Source organism: Martes martes (genome assembly GCF_963455335.1).
Source record: "Martes martes genome assembly, chromosome: 14".
In the NCBI taxonomy this organism is placed as follows: Eukaryota; Metazoa; Chordata; class Mammalia; order Carnivora; family Mustelidae; genus Martes; species Martes martes.
In genome coordinates, this window is record NC_137902.1 from 28,866,369 (window position 1) to 28,889,142 (window position 22,774).

The 22,774-nt window shown below is 37.2% G+C and overlaps 1 protein-coding gene and 1 pseudogene across 4 annotated transcripts in view; both read left to right on the forward strand.

Annotated features, from left to right (window-relative positions):
* The window catches only part of HPSE2 (heparanase 2 (inactive)), a gene marked incomplete at both ends in the record, with an annotated part of 697,942 nt that overhangs the window by 107,446 nt on the left and 567,722 nt on the right, over window positions 1–22,774 (forward strand). The gene's annotated exons all lie outside the window — the stretch shown is intronic.
* On the forward strand, window positions 12,240–13,160 carry LOC308355451 (large ribosomal subunit protein eL6-like; annotated as a pseudogene). The gene has a single exon. The product of its transcript is annotated as a large ribosomal subunit protein eL6-like (transcript).

The window sequence follows — 22,774 nt, forward strand, 5'->3', positions numbered from 1 at the left end:
GATGCAGGGCTCGATCCCAGGACCCTGAGATCATGACCTGAGCCGAAGGCAAAGGCTTAACCCACTGAGCCACCCAGGCGCCCCCCAAACCATTTTTAATAGCGCTTGTAACCATTTTACTTTCCACTACTATTGAATGGAAGTTTTAGTACCTTCACATCTTTGGTATGATCAATCTTTGTTTTCAGCCATTCTGATTGAAAGACAGCAGTATCTAATTGTGGTTTTAGTTTTATTTCCCCAATGAAAAATGATGTTAGCATCATGTCCTGTGGTTATTTGTCATCAATATATCATCTTTGGAGAAGTGTATTTTCAAAAATTTTGCCCATTTAAAAAATTGCATTGTTCATTTGTAATTGAGCTTTGAGAGTTCTTCATATATTCCCAATAAAAGTCCTTTATTAGATACGTGATTTACAGATCTTTTCTTCTGTCTGTGGCTTGTCTTTTCATTCCCTGTATTCGTGCTATATAGATATAACTGTGGTGTGCATACAATTTGGTACATAAGAAGAAAGAAGAGAGGGAAGAAAAAGGTTTGTTTTTTTTTGTTTTTTTAAACTGGAAATCACTTTTTTCCCATAGATGTAGTAACTTCAAATATGAGATAACGCCTAAACCAATCAGATTGTCTAAAAACTATAAAGTGATTTGGGAACTGAGAGGCCTGACTTTCATGACTTGATCCTACAAGCCAAAATATACCAGTTACTAACTTCTTTGGGCAGAAATGGGGGAGGAACTGGACATTGGGGAGGGTATGTGCTATGATGAGTGCTGTGAAATGTGTAAACCTGGCAATTCACAGACCTGTACCCCTGGGGATAAAAATACATTATATGTTTATTAAAAAAAAAAAAAGAAAAAGAAATGGGGGAGGAGGGATGTTCTTTTATAGTTTTTTTTTTTTTTTAAGGTAGCTATTGTCAATTTCTTCATGAGATCGTCTTACATTTTAAAGGACTTTTGAGATCCAGGTTGGTTCTAGAGCTTTCTTAACACGTTCTTGGATAACATTTCCAGCTTCCTAGCTCATCTTAAAAATCCGTCTGGAACCCAAAGGTGTCAGAATTAACTGAGTTCTGTGATCCTGGGTTTTGTTCAGACCCAGTTAGAAAGCACTCTCAGGAGAATACTGACCTCATATTATGAGTTGGGAAGTATTCCTTCCTCCTCCATTTTCTGGAGGAGTCTATGAAGGATTGGTATTATTTCTTCCTAAATGCTTAATAGAGTTCACCATTAAAGCCATCTGGATCTTGTCTTTTCTTTGAGCAAAGATTTTAAATTATAAATTTAGTGTCTTTACTCATTATGGGTTTATTCAAATTTTCTATTTCTTCCTGAGTCAATTTTGGTTATTTGTGCCTTCCTAGGAGTTTGTTCATTTAAGGTGTCTGATACATTGACATAAAACTGTTCATAATACTACCTTACAATCTTTTATGTGTTCTGATACATTCCTAATTTTCATGATTTGTCTTCTATTTTTTTTTTTTTTTTGGTAGTTGGTCTTGCTAAAATTTGAAAAACTTTGTTTTTATTTTTCCTTTTCTGAGAAGCATATTTTTGGTTTCATTTATTTTTTACTTTTGCCTTTTTAACTTCTACTTAATTGATTTACAACTTACTATTTATTATTTCCTTTCCTTTCTTTGCTGTGGGTTGAATTTACTCTTCATTTTCTACGTTCTTAAGGTGGAAGTTCGGGTTATTGATTTGAGATATTTTTCTAGCAGAGGCATTTAAAGTTGTAAATTCCCCTCTAAATATTGCTTAGCTGAAAATGGATAAATTTATTGCTGGCTATTTTTTATTTCAGAAGTTTTTAATCTTGATTTGGCAGAGACTATCCAGATATTTGTTCTGTTTGGACATTGGGGTTGAATATTTATTGCCCTGCCAAAACTACAGTCTTTAGGAGCATATACACTGTTGCTGGGAATTTTGTTTTGTTCTAAACATTTGTCCTTTAGAGAAAGTCTTACAAAACCATTTCCCCAGTTGTCTGCCTGTATCTATTCACTTTGTACTGTGCATTTGTAGTTTTCTGTGACTTATTTCCTTAGTTTTGTTGTTTTCCACACCCATTTGAAGCTGAAGAGAGGTGAGGACGGCATGGATGTAGTGTTCCAAATGACGAAAAGAACTGGAAGTTAGAATGTTTGAATTTTGTTCCCCCTTCACTACTCATCAGAGTCAGACATATATTTTGGATAAGTGGGGTGATGTGATTTCAGAGGTGTCAGGAAGGCATTCTTCATGCCTTCATTCTTCCCACACACCTTTGTTTAGTTGATGCTCATTTACTTTTCACTCCTTGGCTTGCTTATTTCTTCTAGAATTCTCTGGTCCTTTGCACTTGGGTAGACCTTCCTTCTCAAAACATTGTGTCTTATAGTAAACCATACTTTAGTATAACTACTTGTTTATTTATCTGTTATCCGTGTTTTCTGAGGATAGGGCCCATCAATCTGGCTCACATTGTATACAGTACCTGGAAATATTGGGTACTCATGTGGAATTTAAAAAATCAATTTCTGAAATGTAACAGTTATAGCTTTATTCCTTTGTATGTTATTTAAAAGTAACATATAATTACTATTATTATTTGTTTCAGGGGTTACAGGTCTGTGACTGATCAGTCTTACACAATTCACAGCACTCATCATAGCACATACCCACCCCAATGTCTATCACACAGCCACCCCATCCCTCCCACCTTCCTCCACTCCAGCAACCCTCAGTTTGTTTCCTGAGATTGGGAGTCTCTTATGGTTTGTCTCCCTTTGTATGTTTTTTACTCATCAATTTGCTTTTCAGATCCTTTCCTGAAATCAGGCTTTGTTAGGAGGGTCCTTGGGATAACCTGAGGCAGTACTAAAGGAGAACTGGGCACAGAAGGGGCACTTTAAAGCTCCACTTGCCTCTGATCACACGGTTTACTGGAATTCTCGTGTTTTTTTTTTTTTTATGAACTTGTAATATTTTTATGTTATCTTGCATGATGAAATGGAAAGCATGTGTGTTTAATTTGCTTATATCTCACAAAATTAAGCTGGTCATCTTGTTGTACCTGGGAGAAATATGTTCAGATTTAAAATGATCTAAAAACTGGGACGCCTGGGTGGCTCAGTTGGTTAAGCAGCTGCCTTCAGCTCAGGTCATGATCCTAGCGTCCTGGGATCGAGTCCCGCATCGGGCTCCTTGCTTGGCATGGAGCCTGCTTCTCCCTCTGCCTCTGCCTGCTACTCTGTCTGCCTGTGCTCGCTCGCTCTCTCTCCCCCTCTCTCTCTGACAAATAAATAATATCTTAAAATGATCTAAAAACTGAGAAAAAGGGAAGATATAAAAAGAAGGAAGTTTTAGTTTGCAGTGATTACTTTAGAAAACAACTAGATCGGATATGGCGTCATGTTCTAAGAATAATGTAATGTCTGGGGGCGCCTGGGTGGCTCAGTGGGTTGGGGCCTCTGCCTTTGGCTCGGGTCATGATCCCAGGGTCCTGGGATCGAGCCCCGCGTCGGGCTCTCTGCTCGGCGGGGAGCCTGCTTCCCCCCTCTCTCTGCCTGTCTCTCTGCCTACTTGTGATCTCTGTCTGTCAAAAAAAAAAAAAAAAAAAGAATAATGTAATGTCTGTAATATGCTTTAAGTGTGAGAATAGTAAAGAAGCATAAGACTTGCTAAAGTTTACAAGGAAACTTTCTCTAATCATACTCTGTTTTTTGAAGATTTTATCTATTTATTTATTTGAAAGAAAGAGAGAGAGCGCCTAGGCAGGGGGAGGGGTAGACAGAGAGGGAGAAACAGACCCTCCACTGAGCAGGGATCCTGATCCCAGGACTTGATCTAGCGGGGCTTGATCCCAGGACTTGATCCTAGAACTCGATCCCAGGACCCTGGGATCATGACCTGAGGTGAGATGCTTAAACAACTGAGCCACTCAGGTGTCCCTCTAATCATACTTTTTCTAAAGAGAGCTATAATTCTATATTTTAAACCTAAAATTACTACATTTTTATGTATATGGAAGGCTTGACACAACTTTTTTTCTTGACTTAAAATAATTTTAAGTAAGAAATTCTGGTAATAAATAATATCACTTCACATTTGTATGTCACCTTAAATTTCTTTTGGTTGATAAGGTATGATTTAAGAAAAATAGTACTTGCTTTATGATCTGCAGAACATTTTCTTTAAAAATTATGAAAAGTTCGGGGCGCCTGGGTGGCTCAGTGGGTTAAAGCCTCTGCCTTTGGCTCAGGTCATGATCCCAGGGTCCTGGGTTCGAGCCCCGCATCGGGCTCTCTGCTCAGCAGGGAGCTTGCTTCCCTCTCACTCTCTGCCTGTCTCTCTGCCTACTTGTGATCTCTGTCAAATAAATAAATAAAATCTTAAAAAAATTATGAAAAGTTCATTCAATTGGAGAAAATTATACAACATACTGTGTATATATTTAGTATGTCATAAATATAAAATATAAGGTCCCTTCTTCCCATGTTTTCCAGTTCTGCTTCCCTGGAATTGATAACCATTAATAGTTGTATAAACTTCTAGACTTTTTTTTCTGTTCACATATAAATATATATATATATATATGTGTATATATATGTAACATTTATAGCAGCAGTATGTTATAAAACAAAATTCAGCTGAGTAAATTTGAAGATCTAATTGGTTTTTATTAAATGATTCAAGAATTGGGCAGCATCCCATCCAGCAGGTAGAGGGGATCTTTGAGGAGATGCACAAAATGGAAGATTTTTATAGGAAGGAGGGTGGGGCAAGGAAATTATTAGCAAATGAAAAGGGTTGTTTCAGGCAAGGTCACTTTCCCTTAGTAGAGGAAGCAGGGAGGTCAGATAACCTTAGCACAGAAAATTCTGACTGACTAGTTAAGACTTAAATTTCTGGAGGATGTCAAAATTGCAGTTAGATTAGGTATTAACCCCTGGTTTGATGACTTGGCCTAAGTGATGTCATTTTGAGCATGTGATTTTCTTTTTAAACGTATAGATACAGATATAAAATATCTATATATAGGCACACACTTATATACAACTTAGGTATTTTAATGTATAACCTATGCATGTATTTTTATGAATTTATGATGGTATTTCTGATTGATAGTTTATTAGCAGTAGAATAACTAGAGTGAAAGTTAGTCACATTTTAAATGTTGGAGGCAAATTGCCTACCTAAAAGTTTTCTATTTCCTCCAACTGTATATATGAATATCCTGTTTCCCAAATACTTGCCAGCATGGGTATTATCAATTTCTTTAATTCTTGCCAAGCTGAAAAGTGGTACCTCCCTGTTTAGTTTGCAGTTTCCTGATCCCCAATGTGGTTGAGCATCTTGTATTGTGTGTGTGTGTGTGTGTGTGTGTGTGCAAATTGCCTATTTAGGCCTTGCCATTTTTTTTTCCTCTGTGTTATTTGTATTTTCATACTGATTTGTAGAAGTTTTTGAATTATTAGGGATATTGACATTTTAAATATTTGTTATAAATATTTTCCCTCAGTTTAATATTTCTCTTTTAACTTTGTTAAGAGTGTGTCTTACAAAAAAATTCATTTGTATTTTGTCAAATCTTTAAGATTTTCACATGTATTCTCATACAATCTTTAAACCAAATCAATGAAGGTAAGAATTATTATTATCATTGTACAGATGAACTAGCATAGAGCTTAAATTACTGGCCCAAGAAGGAAGGGATTCATATCTAAGCCTACATTGCTAGAAATAGCACACCAGGATAAGGGAAACTAGAAAATAGGAGAACTGGCTAAGGAGCCACCCAACAAAGGCTGTTCCCTTCCAAACTGACTTTCCCTTATGGCTCAGCCATTGGTCAGTAGTCTTTAAGGAGACTGTGCCTAAAGCAGCAGTAACAGTTTGCAATGGCCTCTAGATGGTTCTGGTAATATGAGGTGTTTGTAATTCCTTTGGCTTAGCTTTGACACCCATTTCCCTTCCTGGCCTCTCCTTGCCAACTTTGTTTTATGGCTCTCTTGGCTTAGGTCTTGGTTATTAATTTTACTTACTTCATGACTTTTGGCTCTGACCACTGGCTATACCTATGGACAGATTACTGGCTGCAATCTCAGTAGATCTCCCAGTTCCAGATTTAGAATTTTGGCCCTGGTTGAAGGTCATGGTGATGATACTGGGCTCCTAGGCCTTTCTATCAGTGAACAACAGAGAGATGGAGAGTTGGGGAAAATGCAACAGAAAAAACTATCTAAAAATGCCCTAAAAATAAAATGCCCTCAAAATTTTAATGAGAAACTTCAGCTACTACATAGCAAATGTCTGTGAGGAATTAGGGGTAGGTTGGAAGAATGGTAACATTTCATTCTTCTTTCTGACTGGAAAGAACTAGTTACAGGCAGTTTAGTTATGCATAGAAGACTTACTGATAGGGATTTTGGTGGCTTATTGATAGAAATCTTGGAGAAGTTTCTGCCCATTTCCCCCTACCTCTCCCACTACCACCAGCAGCTTACTATAAACATATGCAATCACTATCTCATACCCAACCATGGGGAAAAGCCACATTTTCCTCTCATACTTATTAGCAGATGGAAATTTCTGTAAGTCATTCTTTTTATTAACAAATGCTTCTATTTTTGAAAAAAATTTATTTATTTGAGAGAGAGAGAGAGAGAGAGAGAGAGCATGCACTTGAGTGGGGGAGGGGGAGAGGAGGGCAGAGGGAGAGGGAGAAACAGACTCTCTGCTGCCTTCTCTGAGTTCCTGGATTATTTGTCATCTGTTCTTATCACCAGATGCTTAGGTACCTTTAGTTCTTTCTTGTTACCCATGTTTGGATTACTTTTATTTATTTATCTATCTATTTATGTATTACTTTCAGAAACGTCTTTATTGTGTGGCAAGATTTCATTCATTTTGATGGCTGAGTAATATCCCATTATATATATACCATACCCCATTTTCTTTATCCGTTCCTCTGTTGTTGAACACTTGGGCTGCTTCCATAATTTGGCTATTATAAATAATACTGCTCTAAACATAGATACCTATGTTTAGAGCATGTATCCCTTTGGATTAGTGTTTTTGTATTTTTTGGGTAAATATGCAGTAGTGCAATTATTGGATCATGTGGTGGTTCTATTTTTAACTATTTGAGGAATCTCCATACTGTTTTTCCACAGTGGCTGCACCAGTTTGCATTCCCCAAATGTTTGCATTTTCTGTAGAGTTTTAAACACACTAGCTCAAACTTTTAAATTCACTGTTGACTTTAAACCTAAAAAATATAACTCCCAATATATTTCACAAGGACATTTATTTATGTCCACATTATCATTTTATTATATCTTTTATGCTTTATTTCTTATATTTTACTATATTTGCAATTGTCTTTCTTTTGGGATGATCCTTCCTTTTTATCCATAGGTTTTTGGGGGGGAGTAGGTAGGGGATTTATACTTTATTATTGACTTTTTGGGTATTTTTCTAATTTTGTTTTTGTTAGGCAAAACTATCATTTCAATATATTTTTGACTTGGAATTTTTCTCATACAATTTCTCTAAGCTTTCATTTTTAGAATATCTGTGTGGGATTCTATCCTGTTGTATATTTTAATATATATTGAAATCTGTGAAGTGTTCATGGTTTATTATATTACTCTTCTTTTTACCTCTTATGTATGTCTCCACAAGTAGACTAAGTTTTTTGAGGACAGGACCATATCTGTAACACCAGCTCCTGGCTTAGTGCCTTTGGCTAAGAATGGTCCCTTTAGTGAAAAGTCTTGTGAAAAGTGCTGTGCCCAAACTTAAAAGTTACAAACTACTCTTGCTTATCTTTTCATATCCAATTTCTTTTCCCCTTTCTTAAAATTGTAACTTACAATTGTAAGTTCAGATACTGAAGAATGACATAGGAGTTTTTTGTTCCCAGAAAATAGTCTGCCTCATAGAGATGCTAATTTGTTTGAGTGGACATGTTAGTGTTTTCATTTAAACAAAAGTGGGGTTGTGGGGGGGAAGAAAGAGAAAAGAAATGTACCGCTCTCTGTATTAATCTTTATCATCACCATAGTAAAGCACTGGTAGATACTTGAAAATGTTTACGATCATCAAGACACTGTCCTTTCTTGATTCCAACAACAATGAAGAAGATCCATGAAAAGAATAGGTAAAGGAGAAGATTTTAAGTTTAAAAGCGGGGAAGGAATTTATTTTAGATACAAATTTATTTACACCTTTAGGCATCTGTGATCCTGAGAATGACGAGTTTACCACAGTTCCTCATGGTATAATGGAAGGCTTCAATTTTGAAAAACTACTTTGAGTAAGGAATCATGTGAGACTCTTGCTGCAGCCATTGTTTAGTTCTGCAGTTGAACCTTGAATAATGGCATTTACTGATATTAAACAGGGATTGGCAACCTTTGGCCCATGGGCCAAATTCAGCCTGCTGACAGGTTTTTTTTGCATGATTTGAGGGCAAAGAATGGCTTTTACACTTTTAAGTGGTTTTAAAAATCACAATATTATTTCACGACATGTGAGAAGTATTTGAAATCCAAATTTCAAAGTTTCATAAGTTGGCACAAAGCCATGTTCATTCATTGCATATTGTCTCTGTTTGTCTTTGTGCTACAGTGGCAAAGTTGAGTACTTGTGACATAACCCTCATGGCCCACAATGCCTAAAATAGTTGCTAAGTTGCTATCTTGCCCTTTATAGAAAAAGTTGCTATATACTTCTGGTATAAAACAAGATAGGAGACAAAAAAAAAAAGAAGTCAATTAGGGGAAGATATGAGGATAGATGATAGAGGCAGAATTCCTTTCCTGCTACTTTTTATTCCTTCCCTCACCTTCTTATTCCCCAGTAAGCTCTATCTCTTCTTTCCTTGCATGTACCCATACTGCACTCCACCTTCATATTCACAGACACATATATATTGCGAAAAAAGAAAAACAAGGTCTTTCATTTTTATGAGAGTTTGGTTTATGATTGCTCTTAATTATTAAAATTGTATTTTCCCTTATTATTTTAAATCTGGAGTTTGGACCATCTGGGAACAAAAACTGGGGTCCTCAGTATGTAGGTTCTCCATTTGGCAATGGCTAAAAGTAGTGCTAAGACCAGTCAAGAGGAGTGAGACTGAAAATGAAGCTTTGTTGGCCTGTCTTGGGAAATTCGAACCAGATCTGGCAGTTGGAGCACCATTTTTGACCATTGTGCTGGGAATCATGTTTTGTTCCACTGTATAGAAAACAATTAGGGGTTAAACTCCTACCATTTGATTTTTTTTAGTGGGGGAACAACACCACAAAACTAGGGGCTCAGTTTGGAGGAAAAGCTGAAACTGATTCAAACAAGATTTCATTAACTAATTTGGGGAACATTTGGAGCTGTTCTGAGCTATACAATTACTTCTTTTCTCATCTCCACTGGCACTCTGAGAATCAGATCACCTGGGGAAAGCAGATTTAAAAAATTCCAGATGGTGTGTGCGATGCTCCAGCTGTGGAGAATCTCTCCCAGTCAGGCAATCTGCCTTTCTGCCGGAACCCTCTAAAACTGTGCTGCCCATTTGTCATGCTTCTCCAATTGCAGCCTTCTGGATAGCTTCTCCTTGCCTTGTCTGACTCTTCCTTTCCAGTTTTTATCATCCCCCTCCATGAGCTAATGTAGTAACCTCTCTTCATTGGCTATAAATCCATAGAAGAACCTGATATAAAATATGGTTTTGTGAAGGATAATTGGAAAACATCTGTTTTTTTACCCATAAGTTTCAGTGTTCACTTGTCTCATATGACGACGTGACTGTTTGTGCATGTGTGAAAAAAAAAAAGAAACAGGAAGAGGGGAGGGAAAGGCTAGCATGAGGGTGAGCAAAAAAGAATTCGTGCATGTGCTTTTGTAGCCAGCTGGACAAAATAAGTTCATCTCCATGTCAGCTGGATTAGAATCCCAGGTTAATGTTGAGAAAAGTCAGTCTCACTGACTTGAATGACCTTAATGTGGCTACCAAAGAAGTGATTGCTTTTGGGTTGGTCCTGGTTATTGTTTTGAGGATAAGTTTTGTCTGCAGTTATTCCTAGTTTATGGTGACAAGGCTTGAAAGCTTATGGACGGCTTTTGGTCTTCAGAGTGTTCAGATGGGGTTTCCTTGGAAGTTGAACACTGTGGGGAGGTGAAGAGAAGAAGCAGATAACAGAAGACACTCCATACTTGTTCTTGTTGGGTCTTTTCATAGTGGATATGCCTTTCCTATCTGTAGAATATTAAGTGAGTAAATTTTGGAACCTTTCATTTTAGCTGTTATAGTCTATAATTGGATTCATGTAAGGTATATGGGTCATTGAGTTTTATTTTACTTGGTATTTGGTACCTTTTGAAATCCAGATGGAAAATTACATAATTCATCAGGAACTAAATTTTTTTTATATTGTCACTTGAAAAATTGAATAAAATTTATTTATTATTTATTATTTATTTATTTATTTATTATTTATTATAAAATGCAAAGATCTGTACAATTTGATTGTTTTTGATAAAAGTATGCACCTATGTAATCATCACCTTAAACAGAATCTAGAACATTTCTATCATCCAGAAAGTCCCCTACTGTCCCTTTCCAGTCCATCCACGTCTCATAAGGCAAATACATATTGATTTTATAGATTATTTTGCTTGTTCTTGAACTTTGTGTATACTGTTTAGTGTCTAGATTTTTTTTATTGTGTTATGTTAGTCACTATGCAGTACATCATTAGTTTTTCATGTAGTGTTCCAAGATTCATTGTTTACGTATAATACCCAGTGCTCCATGCACTACATGCCCTGCTTAATACCCACCACCAGGCTCGCCCATTCCCCCACCTCCTTCCCCTCTAAAACCCTCAGTTTGTTTCTCAGAGTCCACAGTCTCTCATGGTTTGTCTCCCCATCCGATTTCCTCCCCTTCACTTTTCCTTTCCTTCTCCTAATGTCCTCCCTGTTATTCCTTATGTTCCACATATAGATGAAACTATATGATAATTAATTTGCTCTGCTTGACTTATTTCACTTAGCATATTCTCCTCCAGTTCTGTCCATGTTGACGCAAAAGTTGGGTATTCATTCTTTTTGATGGCTGAGTAATATTCCATTGTATATATGGACCACATCTACTTTATCCATTTGTCTGTTGAAGGGCATTTCGGCTCTTTCCACAGTTTTGCTATTGTGGACATTGCTGCTATGAACATTGGGGTACATGTGGCCCTTCTTTCCACTACATCTGTATCTTTGGGGTAAAGACCCAGTAGTGCAATTGCAGGGTCATAGGGTAGCTCTATTTTTAATTTTTTGAGGACTCTCCACACTGTTTTCCAAAGTGGCTGCACCAACTTGCATTCCCACCAACAGTGTAAGAGGGTTCCCCTTTCTCCACATCCTCTCCAACACACATTGTTTCCTGTCTTGCTAATTTTGGCCATTCTAACTGGTGTAAGGTAGTATCTCAATGTGGTTTTGATTTGAATTTCCCTGATGGCTAATGATGATGAACATTTTTTCATGTGTCTGCTAGCCATTTGTATGTCTTCTTTGGAGAAGTGTCTGTTCATGTCTTCTGCCCATTTTTTGACTTGATTGTCTGTTTTTTGGGTGTTGAGTTTGAGGAGTTCTTCATAGATCTTGGATATCAGCCTTTTGTCTATAGTGTCATTTGTGAATATCTTCTCCCATTCCATGGTTTGCCTCTTTGTTTTGTTGACTGTTTCCTTTGCTGTGCAGAAGTTTTTTTTATCTTGATGAAGTCCCAAAAGGTCATTTTCACTCTGGTATTCCTTCCTTTTGGAGACATGTCTTGAAAGAAGTTGCTATGGCCAATGTCAAAGAGTTTACTGCCTATGTTCTCCACTAGGATTTTGATGGATTCCTGTTTCACATTGAGGTCTTTCATCCATTTTGAGTGTCTAAATTTTAAAGCTTAGTGTAATGTTTCCAATACTCATTTTTTTTTTCTTTTTAAGATTTTATTTATTTATTTATAGCATGGAGAAGGGTAGAGAGACAGAGAATCACAAACAGACTCCACACTGAGTGCAGAGCCCCACTTGGGGCTCAATCTTATGAACCTGAGGTCACGACCTGAGCCGAAACCTTACTGAGCTACCCAGGTGCCCCCCCAAATAGTTATCTTTGTTATATGTATCAGTAGTTCATTAAAAGTTTTTTTGGCTCACAAGATAGCAAGATGGCAGATGAAAGCTGAGCGGCCAGATAGCAAGGAGAAGAAACCTGAAGCCAAGAAGGCTGATGCTGGAGGCAAGGTTAAGAAGGGTAATCTCAAGGCTGAAACGCCGAAGAAGGACCCTGCAACTAATAGTCTGACCTAGTCAGAAGAATTGGTAGATATTCCCAACCAGCTATGTATTACAAAAAGACCATGTACAAGAGGAAGTATTCAGCAGCAAAATCCAGGGTTGAAAGGAAAAAGAAGGTTCTTGATACTGTCATAAAACCAGTTGGTGGTGACAGGAATGGTGATATCTGAGTGGTTAAGCTTCACAAATTGCCTAGGTATTATCTATGGAAGATGTGGCTTGAAAGCTATTGAGGTATGGCAAAACTTTTCAGTCAGCATGTGAGAAAACTGCAAGCTAGCGTCACTCCTGGGACCATTTCGATTATCTTCACTGGACACCAGAGAAGCAAGAGGGTGGTTTTCTGAAGCAACTGAGTAGTGGCTTACTACTTCTGATTGGATTGCTGGCCCTCAGTCGAGTTTCTCTGCATAGACTACACCAGAAATTTGTTATTGCCAATCCATCAAAATTGAGATGAGTGCAAAAATCCCAAAACATCTCACTTATGCTTGCTTCAGGAAGAAGCTGCATAAACCCACACACCAGGAAGGTGAGATTTTTGACATAGGGAAGGAGAAATATGAGATTACAGAACAGTGCAAGGTTGATCAGAAAGCTGTGGACTCACAAATTCTGCTAAAAATCAAAGCTGTTCCTCAGCTTCAGAGCTATTTCTGCTCTGTGTTTTCTCTCACAAATGGAGTTTATCTTTACCAATTGGTGTTCCAAATTTCTTTCAAAGAACCTAATTGGATAACTGATCCATTTCAAATAATAAAAAGTAAAATAAATTATGAGTTGTTTTCCACTGTATGAGTATCTCACAATCTGTTTATGCTTTCTCCTGTTAGTGAACTGACTTATTATTCAGTTTTATAAAACTCAACTCTGCTCTGTAGAGCAGAAAGTTTTAATTATGGTAAGTCCAGTTTATCAAAATTTTCTTTTATGCTTAATGTTCTTGGTGTTATATCTAAGAAATCCTTGTCAACTCACAAGCTCACAAAAATTTTCTTTCATTTTTTCTTCTAGACATTTTATAGTTTTGCTTTTACACTGAGGCTTTCACATTAGTTAATTGTGTCAGGGAGAGATTAATATTCATTTTTTTCATATGTTTATCCATTTATCCTAGCAGCATTTGTTGAAAATACCATCTTTTCCCATTAATACAGTTGAGGATTTGGGCTATTTGTCTGTAAGTTTCTTTTTTTGTAATGTCTTTTTCAGATTTTGGTATCAGGGTTAAGCTGACTTAAAAAGTGGAAACTTTCTTTTCTCTTTTATTTTCCAGAAGTGTTTATATAACATTGATATTAAGTCTCCTTAAAGACTGATAGAACTTTCCATGAACTCAGGTGGGCGTGGAGTTTTATTTGTGTGAAATTTTTATTATAGTTTCTTTCACACATATAGGGCCTATTCAGATTTTGTATTTTTTCATAAGTTTTTGTCATATTTATTTAATTAATTAATTTGACAGAGAGAGACAGCAAGAGAGGAAACGCAAATGGTGGGGGGAGTGGGAGAGGAAGAAGTAGGCCTCCTGCCGAGCAGGAAGTCCAACACAGGGCTGGGGCTCCATCTCAGGACCTGGGATCATGACTTGAGCCAAAAGCAGACACTTAACCACTGAGCCACGCAAGTGCCCCAATTTTTGTCTTTTTTAAAAAAGAGTTGCCCATTTTTTTTAAGTTGTTGAATTTATTGCCATAGAGTAGTTCATAATATTACATTATTATCCTTTTAATGTCTGTGGGATCTGTAGTGATGCTTCTCTGTAATTCCTGATATTGTTTATTTGTGATTTTCTTGTTTTTTTCTTAATTTTTTTGCTAGGTGTTTGTTAATTTAATTAATACTTTAAAAGAAAAAATGTTGGCTTTGTCGATTTTCTCTGTTTGCTGATTTCTACTCTGATCTTTATTATTCCTTTCTTATGACTTACTTTGGATTTAATTTGTTCTTTATCTAGCTTCTTAAGTTGGAAACTTAGGTAATTGATATTATATCTTGCTATTTTCTCTAATGTGTGAATTTAAAACTAAATTCCTCCTTTAAATATTGTTTCATCTGTGTTCCGTGAATTTTGGTAAGTTACTATTTTTTTAGTTTGAAGTATTTTCTAATTTCTCTTGTGATTTTTCCTTGACCATGGGCTATTTAGAAAAGATTCAATTTCCAGATACTAGGAGATTTTGTAATTATCTCATTATTTTTGACTTGTAATTTAATTTTTTTTTAAAGATTTTATTTATTTGACAGAGATCACAGATAGGCAGAGAGGCAGGCAGAGAGAGAGGAAGGGACACAGGCTCCCCGCTGAGCAGAGAGCCCGATGTGGGGCTTGGTCCCGGGACCCTGAGATCATGACCTGAGCCGAAGGCAGAGGCTTTAACCCACTGAGCCACCCAGGCGCCCCGACTTATAATTTAATTTAATTTCCACAGATCTGTGGAAAGTTCAGGATGTTTCTCAAGCTCATCTAACTTGTCAGGACTTAAATTTCAAACTCCATTTCTCTTCTGGATCTTATTAAAACTTGGTTTCATACTTTGTTAGGATGCATCTAGAGTAGGTCTTACACTAAGGCTTGGTCGTTACTCCTTTGGTGTGGCTTTCTACTGTTTCAACTGAATGCCAATGATGTTATCAAAGTATTAGCAGGATCTCTCCGCTTTGAAGGGACCAGGAATTTGCTAGCAGTGCTTGTTTTCTAATATCTCTATTTCCCTCTCAACTCTACATTAACTGCTATCCGGTAAACTCTCATGGTCTCACTCTGAACATGTATAGCCTTGTCCTCAGGGATTTATATAGGACCTCCCACAGGACTCCTGGGGCCTTCTCTGCACGGCCACCCTTTTCTGTTACCTTGTGTCATAGATTACAGCTACTTCAACCAACCCGAACTCTGATTTCTGCCTCCTCATATCACCTCGACCAGCTCAGGCTCTAGCTTCTCTGTATTACAGTTGGAAAATTTTATCCAGTTAGAGAGTTAGGTGATCCTGGGCTCACTCACCTCATGAGTTTCCTTTCTCTCAAGGGTTGCAGTTATGTGCTATCTGTTGTTCTCTGATAAATTTGTCTCAATAAATTTGTCTTAAATGGTTTGTTCAGATTTATAGTTTATTTCAGGAGGGCTGATTTTGTACCAGTTACTTCATCATAGTTGAAAGTAGAATTCTAAGTCTACCATTTTCCTCTGTGCTTTCTGTTTCTCCTGCCTTTCCCCCTCCTATTTTTCTCCTTTCCTGTTTACTTTTGAATTAAACAAATTTTTAATGTTTTGTTTTAGTTATTTTAATGACTTTTTAGCTTAACTGCTATATTATTTTTAAGTAGTTGTATTAAAGATTACAGTATTGATCTTTAACTTATTGTATTCTGCTTAGAATTAATGTAGTACTGGGACACCTGGATGGCTCAGTCATTTAAGTGTCTGCCTTTAGTTCAGGTCATGATTCCAGGGTCCTGAGATCGAGTCTTGAATCAGGCTCCTTGCTCAACAAGGAGACTTCTTCTCCCTCTGCCTGCTTCTCTCCCTGCTTGTGTTCCTGCTTGTTCTCTGCCTCTCTGACAAATAAATAAATAAAACCTTAAAAAAAAGAATTAATATAATACTAACTGCAGTAAAACTTGCATAACACTGTAATTCCACTTAGACACCCCATCCTTTGTGATATTGTTTTATATATTTTATATCTATGAGTACTGTAATCCCCACAATACAATATTCTGCTTTTTTCATTAAATAGTAAGTTTTTTTATTGTGGTAAAAAACATACAAAATTTATCATAATTTTTTAAAAAATATTTTTTATTTATTTGACAGACAGAGATCACAAGTAGGCGGAGTGGCAGGCAGAGAGAGAGGGGGAAGCAGGCTCTCCGCTGAGCAGAGAGCCCGATGTGGGGCTCGATCCCAGGACCCTGAGACCATGACCTGAGCCGAAGGCAGAGGCTTAACCCACTGAGCCACCCAGGCGCCCCCATAATTATTTTTAAGTGTATAGTTCAGTAGTGTTAAGTATACACAGTCAGTTGTTTTTTCAAGAAATGAATAGAGATTGCAAAATATAATCTGTTGGGGTGCCTGGGTGGCTCAGTCATTAAGCGTCTGCCTTTGGCTCAGGTCATGGTCCCAGGCTCCTGGGATGGAGCCCTGCGTCAGCCTCCCTGCTTGGTGGGAAGCCTGCTTCTCCCTCTCCGTCTCCCCCTGCTTGTGTTCCCTTTCTCACAGTCTCTCTCTCTCTCTCTCTGTCAAATAAATAAATAAATAAATAAAATCTTTAAAAATATATATCATCTGTTAAGATTATCCACATATTTACCATATCCAATCTCCCCCCACCCCTTGCTTTTTTAAAGAGGGAGGGAGAGTGATGGAAGGGGGCAGAGGGAAAGGTAGAGAGAGAGAGAACCTTAAGCAGAGTCCCCACTCAGTGCAGAGCCTGACATGAGGCTCCATCTCATAACCCTGAGATCATGACCTGAGCCAAAATCAAGGGTCAGATACTTAATTGACTGAACTATCCATGTGCCCCTCCAGTCTGCTCTTTTTCTCCTTATATGTGTTGAGTCCCATCTGATGTCATTTCTCTTCAGCCAAAGAACTTTTCAAGTTTGTGACTTTTGGGGGGATGGTTCCAATCTTTTGTTAAGCCCATCTATTGAATTTTTTATTTCAGATATTGCAGATTTCATTTCTAGGGTTTTCATTTGGTTCTTGTGCAAGGTTTCTATTTTTCTGCTTAAATGTTCCATCTTTGCATCCATTATGATCATCTTTTCTTTTAGACCTTGATTATATTTATAATAGCAGCTTTAAGATACTTGTCTGCAAACAGTATAGAGGCTCTTCAAAAATTAAAACTAGAATTACCATATTATCTAGTAATTCCACAACTGGGTACTTACCCAAAGAAGATGAAAACACTAATTTGAAGAGATATATGCACCCCATGTTTATTGCAGCATTATTTATAATACCCAAGGTATGGAAACTACCCAAATGTCCATCAGTAGATGAATGGATAAAGAAGATGTGGTATGCACACACATACATGCACACACAATGGAATATTACTCAGCCATAGAAAAGAATGAAATCTTGTCATTTACAATAACATGGATGGATCTAGAGGGTATAATGCTAAGTGAATTAAGTCTATCAGAATAAGACAAATACTGTATGATTTCACTCATGTAGAATTTAAGAAAAAAACTAAACAAAGAAAAAGAGTGACAAGCAAAAAAATGGACTCTTGGAGTTCCTGGGTGGCTCAGTTCTTTAAGCATCTGCCATCAGCTCAGTTCATGATCTCAGGGTCCTGGCATCAAGCCCCACATCAGGCTCCCTGCTCGGCAGGGAGTATGCTGCTTCTTCTCCCTATGCCCCTTCCCCCAGCTCATGCTCTCTCTCTTTCTAATAAATAAAATGTAAATAAAATGGGCCTTAAGTATAAAGAACAAACTGGTGGTTGCCAAAGGCAAGGTGGGTGGGGGAATGGGTGAAATAGGTGAAGGGGATTAAGGGTATGCTTATCTTAATGCACGCTGAGTAGTGTACAGAATTGTTGAATCACTATATTGTACACCATAGTGTACAATATAGTGATTCAGCTAATATAACATTATATGTTAATTATACTGGAATTAAAAAATAAATAAAATTTAAAATGTACTTATCTGCTAATTCCAACATCTGCATTATTCTGGGGTTTCTAGTGACTACTTTTTCTTTTGACTATGGGTCACATTTTCCTATTTCCATGTCTAGTATGTTTCTGTGTTTCTGGTTGTGTCTGGCATTATGTTTGATACAGACAGAGAATCTGGATTTTGTTCTTTTTCCCTGAAGAGTGCTTTTTTTTTTTTTTAAATTCAAGCAGACAGTTCAATTATTAGTTGGTCACCTTGAACTAATGTAGGCTTCTTTTTACACTTTAATAGGGCAGATCTGTTTTAGTTTCCCTTTTAGTCTTAGGGTGAGACATAGACTTTACTCCTTGGCATTACTTCTTTCTGCAGTTTTACGGGAGAGTCCAGATGTTTGTCAAGCCTCTTTAACTTGGCATAATTCAAACTCAGAACACTCTTTCCCTGCATTGGGCAGCAGCTGAAATCTTTGCTCAGCCTTTTCACCTTTCCAGCTGTTGCTTTCCAATGGAGATTTTGGAGGGTCACAGTGCTGTGGTAAATTTATGCTCAGATTTTGTAGGTAGATTATAATTTTCATCTTAGAAATTATTCAGAGTTTTGGGAGCTCCCCTCCTGTGGCTTTTTCCTCTCTTGGATTTCCTATCTCAATTTCCAGACTCTTTTCCATCCCTAACCTTGTGCCCTGAGAGTTTCTGCACTATTCTACACAGACTAGGGAATGCCCTAAATAGGTTATTGGGTAAATTATTGTATGTGGCTCTTTCATTTTCCATCTGTGGACTGAATCAATGTTGCATGGATAATTAGAAGAATGTTTCATTAAAAAAAAAAAAGTTGTGCCGCTAGGCACTTTGTCATGTTGGCAAACCTATGTGGCTCTTCTGTGACTTGCCTGGGAAATGATTGGCAAGGCTAGAATGGCACGCTGTATTTCACTAGTGCCAAATTAGGATCTTTTACTAATAGATCACTGAGCAACATGTATCACCATGTTGTTGTTGTTGTTTTGATAGGATTCCCATGAAGAATATATACATTTACTCTTTCTGTTTGGTTGTAGTAGATGGGGAATGATAATTTTCCTGATGAGCTGTCCAAATATGTAGCTTTGTGAAACCTCATGTACTTGTGACTATATGTCTTCTTTCTGACTTGTGCTATCCATGGGAAAGGGTTTCTTGTATGTTAAGCCAACATATTCTGTTTTCTTCTTTCTGATTATAGCATTTCTTTTACCATGCCACTTCTTTGGAGAACCCTAATGTCATTTATATGGGACATGGAATCTTTGTGTTCTTTGCCTGTCTTTCTGATCCATACCCCATCTTTCTCACCTCAGAGGTAGAAATGTGGTGCCAAATTACCACAGGGATTAGTCCAAGTATGGGCCAGGATTTGAGTAAGACCAAATAAAATTTTCCTTAGAATATTTCTTTTCAGCTTAGACCATGAGCTTCTAAAGCAAGATCCATGTTTTGCTTGCCATTGCACCCTCTGTACCAAGCACAGACCTGGAAACATGTAAATGGATGTTTAATAGAATGAATGGACCTTGGTAGAATCATGCAGCGATTGTGACTTTGGCTTTCCAAAATTAGATTTTTCTTTCTTAACCTGATACCATCTCTCTATGAAATATGAGTCAGAAGTTGGCAAAGCTATTCATGAAATGGACCTCATCAATATATTGTTGGGGCATGACTAAGAGGGATGAAAATTCCAGAGAAAATGTGTTTGAGACTAGACCCTTACTTCCCCAGAGCAGTGTAATTTTTATCTTTGAAACAGGGGTATTCACATATTTCCTTCAAGATTTTGTTCCCCAGTTCTTTCACTAGAAATACCTGTTTCAAGTGTATCAGTTCTCTGTCTTGGATTTGGAGAAGTACCATTAGCATCATTGAAATAATATTTGTGAATTAGGAGGCCTGGAAGATGTCACAGACTGGTTAGAGGGAGAAGAATTTAGGAAGTGGGAACAATGGCACCTGGTTAAGATGTATTTGTTACTTTTACAACCATCTCCATTTTCCTGTTCTTTCTGCTATTCTCAGGTACTCTGTGATATCAGTTATAGCTCTCTTGGTAGGGATTTTCGGACAAATACCATTACCCTACTATAGGTTAGATAAGAATAGCTTTTTGGAAAATCTGGTAATTTAATTACTGTACATATCATTGTTTCATTATGGAATTGTTATTAAGTTCAAAACATTCAGCCTGTATATGGATATTTATAAAACAACTGTTTGTAAGTTGGAGTGGTTCATTGTCAACAAATTTAGACCCATCAAATGGGTAAGTGCCTAAAGTAGCCACTGTGTTAGGGGCTTTCAGATATGTTTTCTGGCATAATCCTAAAATCCTGTGTGCATGTGGGAGTTATTATTCATCCTTATTTTATAGAGAGGAATTTCATCAACCATTAGAATTAAAAATAAACATTGTGACTTCTGGTCTGGCACGTAAGGAGCTTGGACAGCTCCACTCCATTGTAACAAGAAATAAAAAGCTGAAGAAATGGAAAAATAAGCTCTACTTATTATTACTTTTCATCAGAAAAGTGAAGTCACAAGGCAAACCATTGCCCTTATGCTTTATCCTTATGGATCACCTAATTTGGAATACACGCAAGTCTAACTTAAAGAAATCTGACATCCAAAAAATTAGTAACAGTGTGAAAACTGCTCTGCCAGAAGACACCTAAAGCAAACCTTTTAACAAGTACCAGAACACTAAATAGCCTAATTAGCTTATTAACCATCAAAATTTCAATGATTCTAGGAAAATATACCTCAAAATCCATTAATGTTCTTGTCCCTGAGTAAGACTTAGAGCCCTCTCTCTTAGAAACAGCTCTTCCCAATTTTCACTTATATGCTGCTGCGCATATTTGCTTAATTCCTCACAGAAACATGTCATCAAATAAGAAATTATAAAATTACCATTTAAAAATAAATAGGCAGTTCGCATTTTCAGGAGAATCATTTCCATGAAATTCCAGATTTCATGCAATGCTAAGCATTTTCAAACTAGTTGTTTCAAGGATTTGAAGAAAATTTATTACTATTAATTCTTGGCCAGATGACCAGTGATAGAAGGTTAAATGTTTTGAAATTTTTGTTTTGGATCACCAGAGATTAAATACAATGGAATATGTTTTGGAAAATGAGAAGTAGAGCTAGGCCAAAGAATTCTCAAAGAGTCTGGTGTTCTGGAAGGCTCTTGTCAGAAATGATAAGGAGAATATAGAATGCTACCAACAAGGATATGGGGGCACATAACCTCCAAATGCCAACTGTAGATTTTACCTCATTCCTGACTATTTTAATTACCTAGTTATCTCTGGTCAACCAGCCTTTTGAGAATGAATGAAGGTATTTAAAGGAAGAACCAAATATTCTGGGAATTAGAGTTCTCAGACTCTTCCTTATAGTTGCGTCAGAGTCTGAGGCTGAGGAGAGGCCCTGGCCTGTGTACTCTTGGAATTATGTGGAGATTGAGTTACACTTTTTACATTCCAATGTATGGAATTAGAGCAGCATGTTAAATTAGAAGTTTCTACTAAGGCATCAATATACAGTAGGTGTTATTTACATACTAAAGCTGAGTACCAGTCCATGGTGCAGAAGGTTATACCTAGAAACTGGCCACACAGTCTTAAAGACTCCTCATCTAAAAGGAGGGTATTAAATTATATCTTGTTAGATATTTGAGGAATTTTCTAAAAAAGATTTTTATTTATTTGAAAGAGAGAATCTCAAGCAGGCTCCTGCTGAATGCAGAGCCCAACACAGGGCCCAGTCTCCTGACTCACAAGATCACGAGTTTGATGCTTAACCGGCTGAGCCACCCAAGTGCCCCTTGAGGAGGATTTTTAAAGGAAGAGTGGGTCAGATATGGGATCATACCTACAAGGGCAGTATGGGGGATGTCTTAGATCCAGTTCAATAGAAGTTCACAGACAGGCAAACAGGCCTCAGCAAGGTGGACCCTACTGTTTCCTGGGAGCCCAAGGAAAGAGCTGCCAGGGTAGAGTGCAGTCTCCCAAGTTGAGGGAAATGAATGCGACAGACTGCCAGCATTGAGTGTGTGTATGGTGCTTTGAAATATCTGTAAAGGCACTCTTACCTTCAGAGAGCATGAAGCCAAATTATAGCAGTACTAATTAAATAAGAATTTTATTGCTTTCCTTACTTTTTCTTTACCCTTCTATGACCCTTTTAGCAGGGAATATAGTTTTGAATGAAGTATAAAGGTCTGATAACCTGAGATTAGACACTTGCTATCTGAGAGTGAGAATTAAAAACCATGGAACTGCCCAAGTTTCCATTCAGGGACATAAGAAAAGTCCCCCACAAATGTTCCCCCACAAAATATTTTTTAAAGGGATGTTGGAAACAAAAGTAATTCTGCTGATAACCTCCCATGAGTCTTCTTGTTCAGTGTGTTGGTTTTATAAAGGTTTTTTCCAAAGTTTGCAAATTAAGGCACAAAATCAGTTTCGAAGAGAAAAGAATGATGGTTAAGAACATGAGTCTAGAATCAGACTAGTCTCAAATCTTGGCTCTGCCATTTTTTAGTTATGTGACTTTGGATAACTTACTTAACTTCTTTAGAATCCGTTTCCTTATCTGTAAAATAAGGATAATAGTAGTAACTACTGAAAAATGATGTTAAGATTAAATGGGATAATCCAAGTAGGATGTATACTTTGGTGCCTAGCTCAAAATGTTAGCTATATAAAAAATTTAGACTATGAA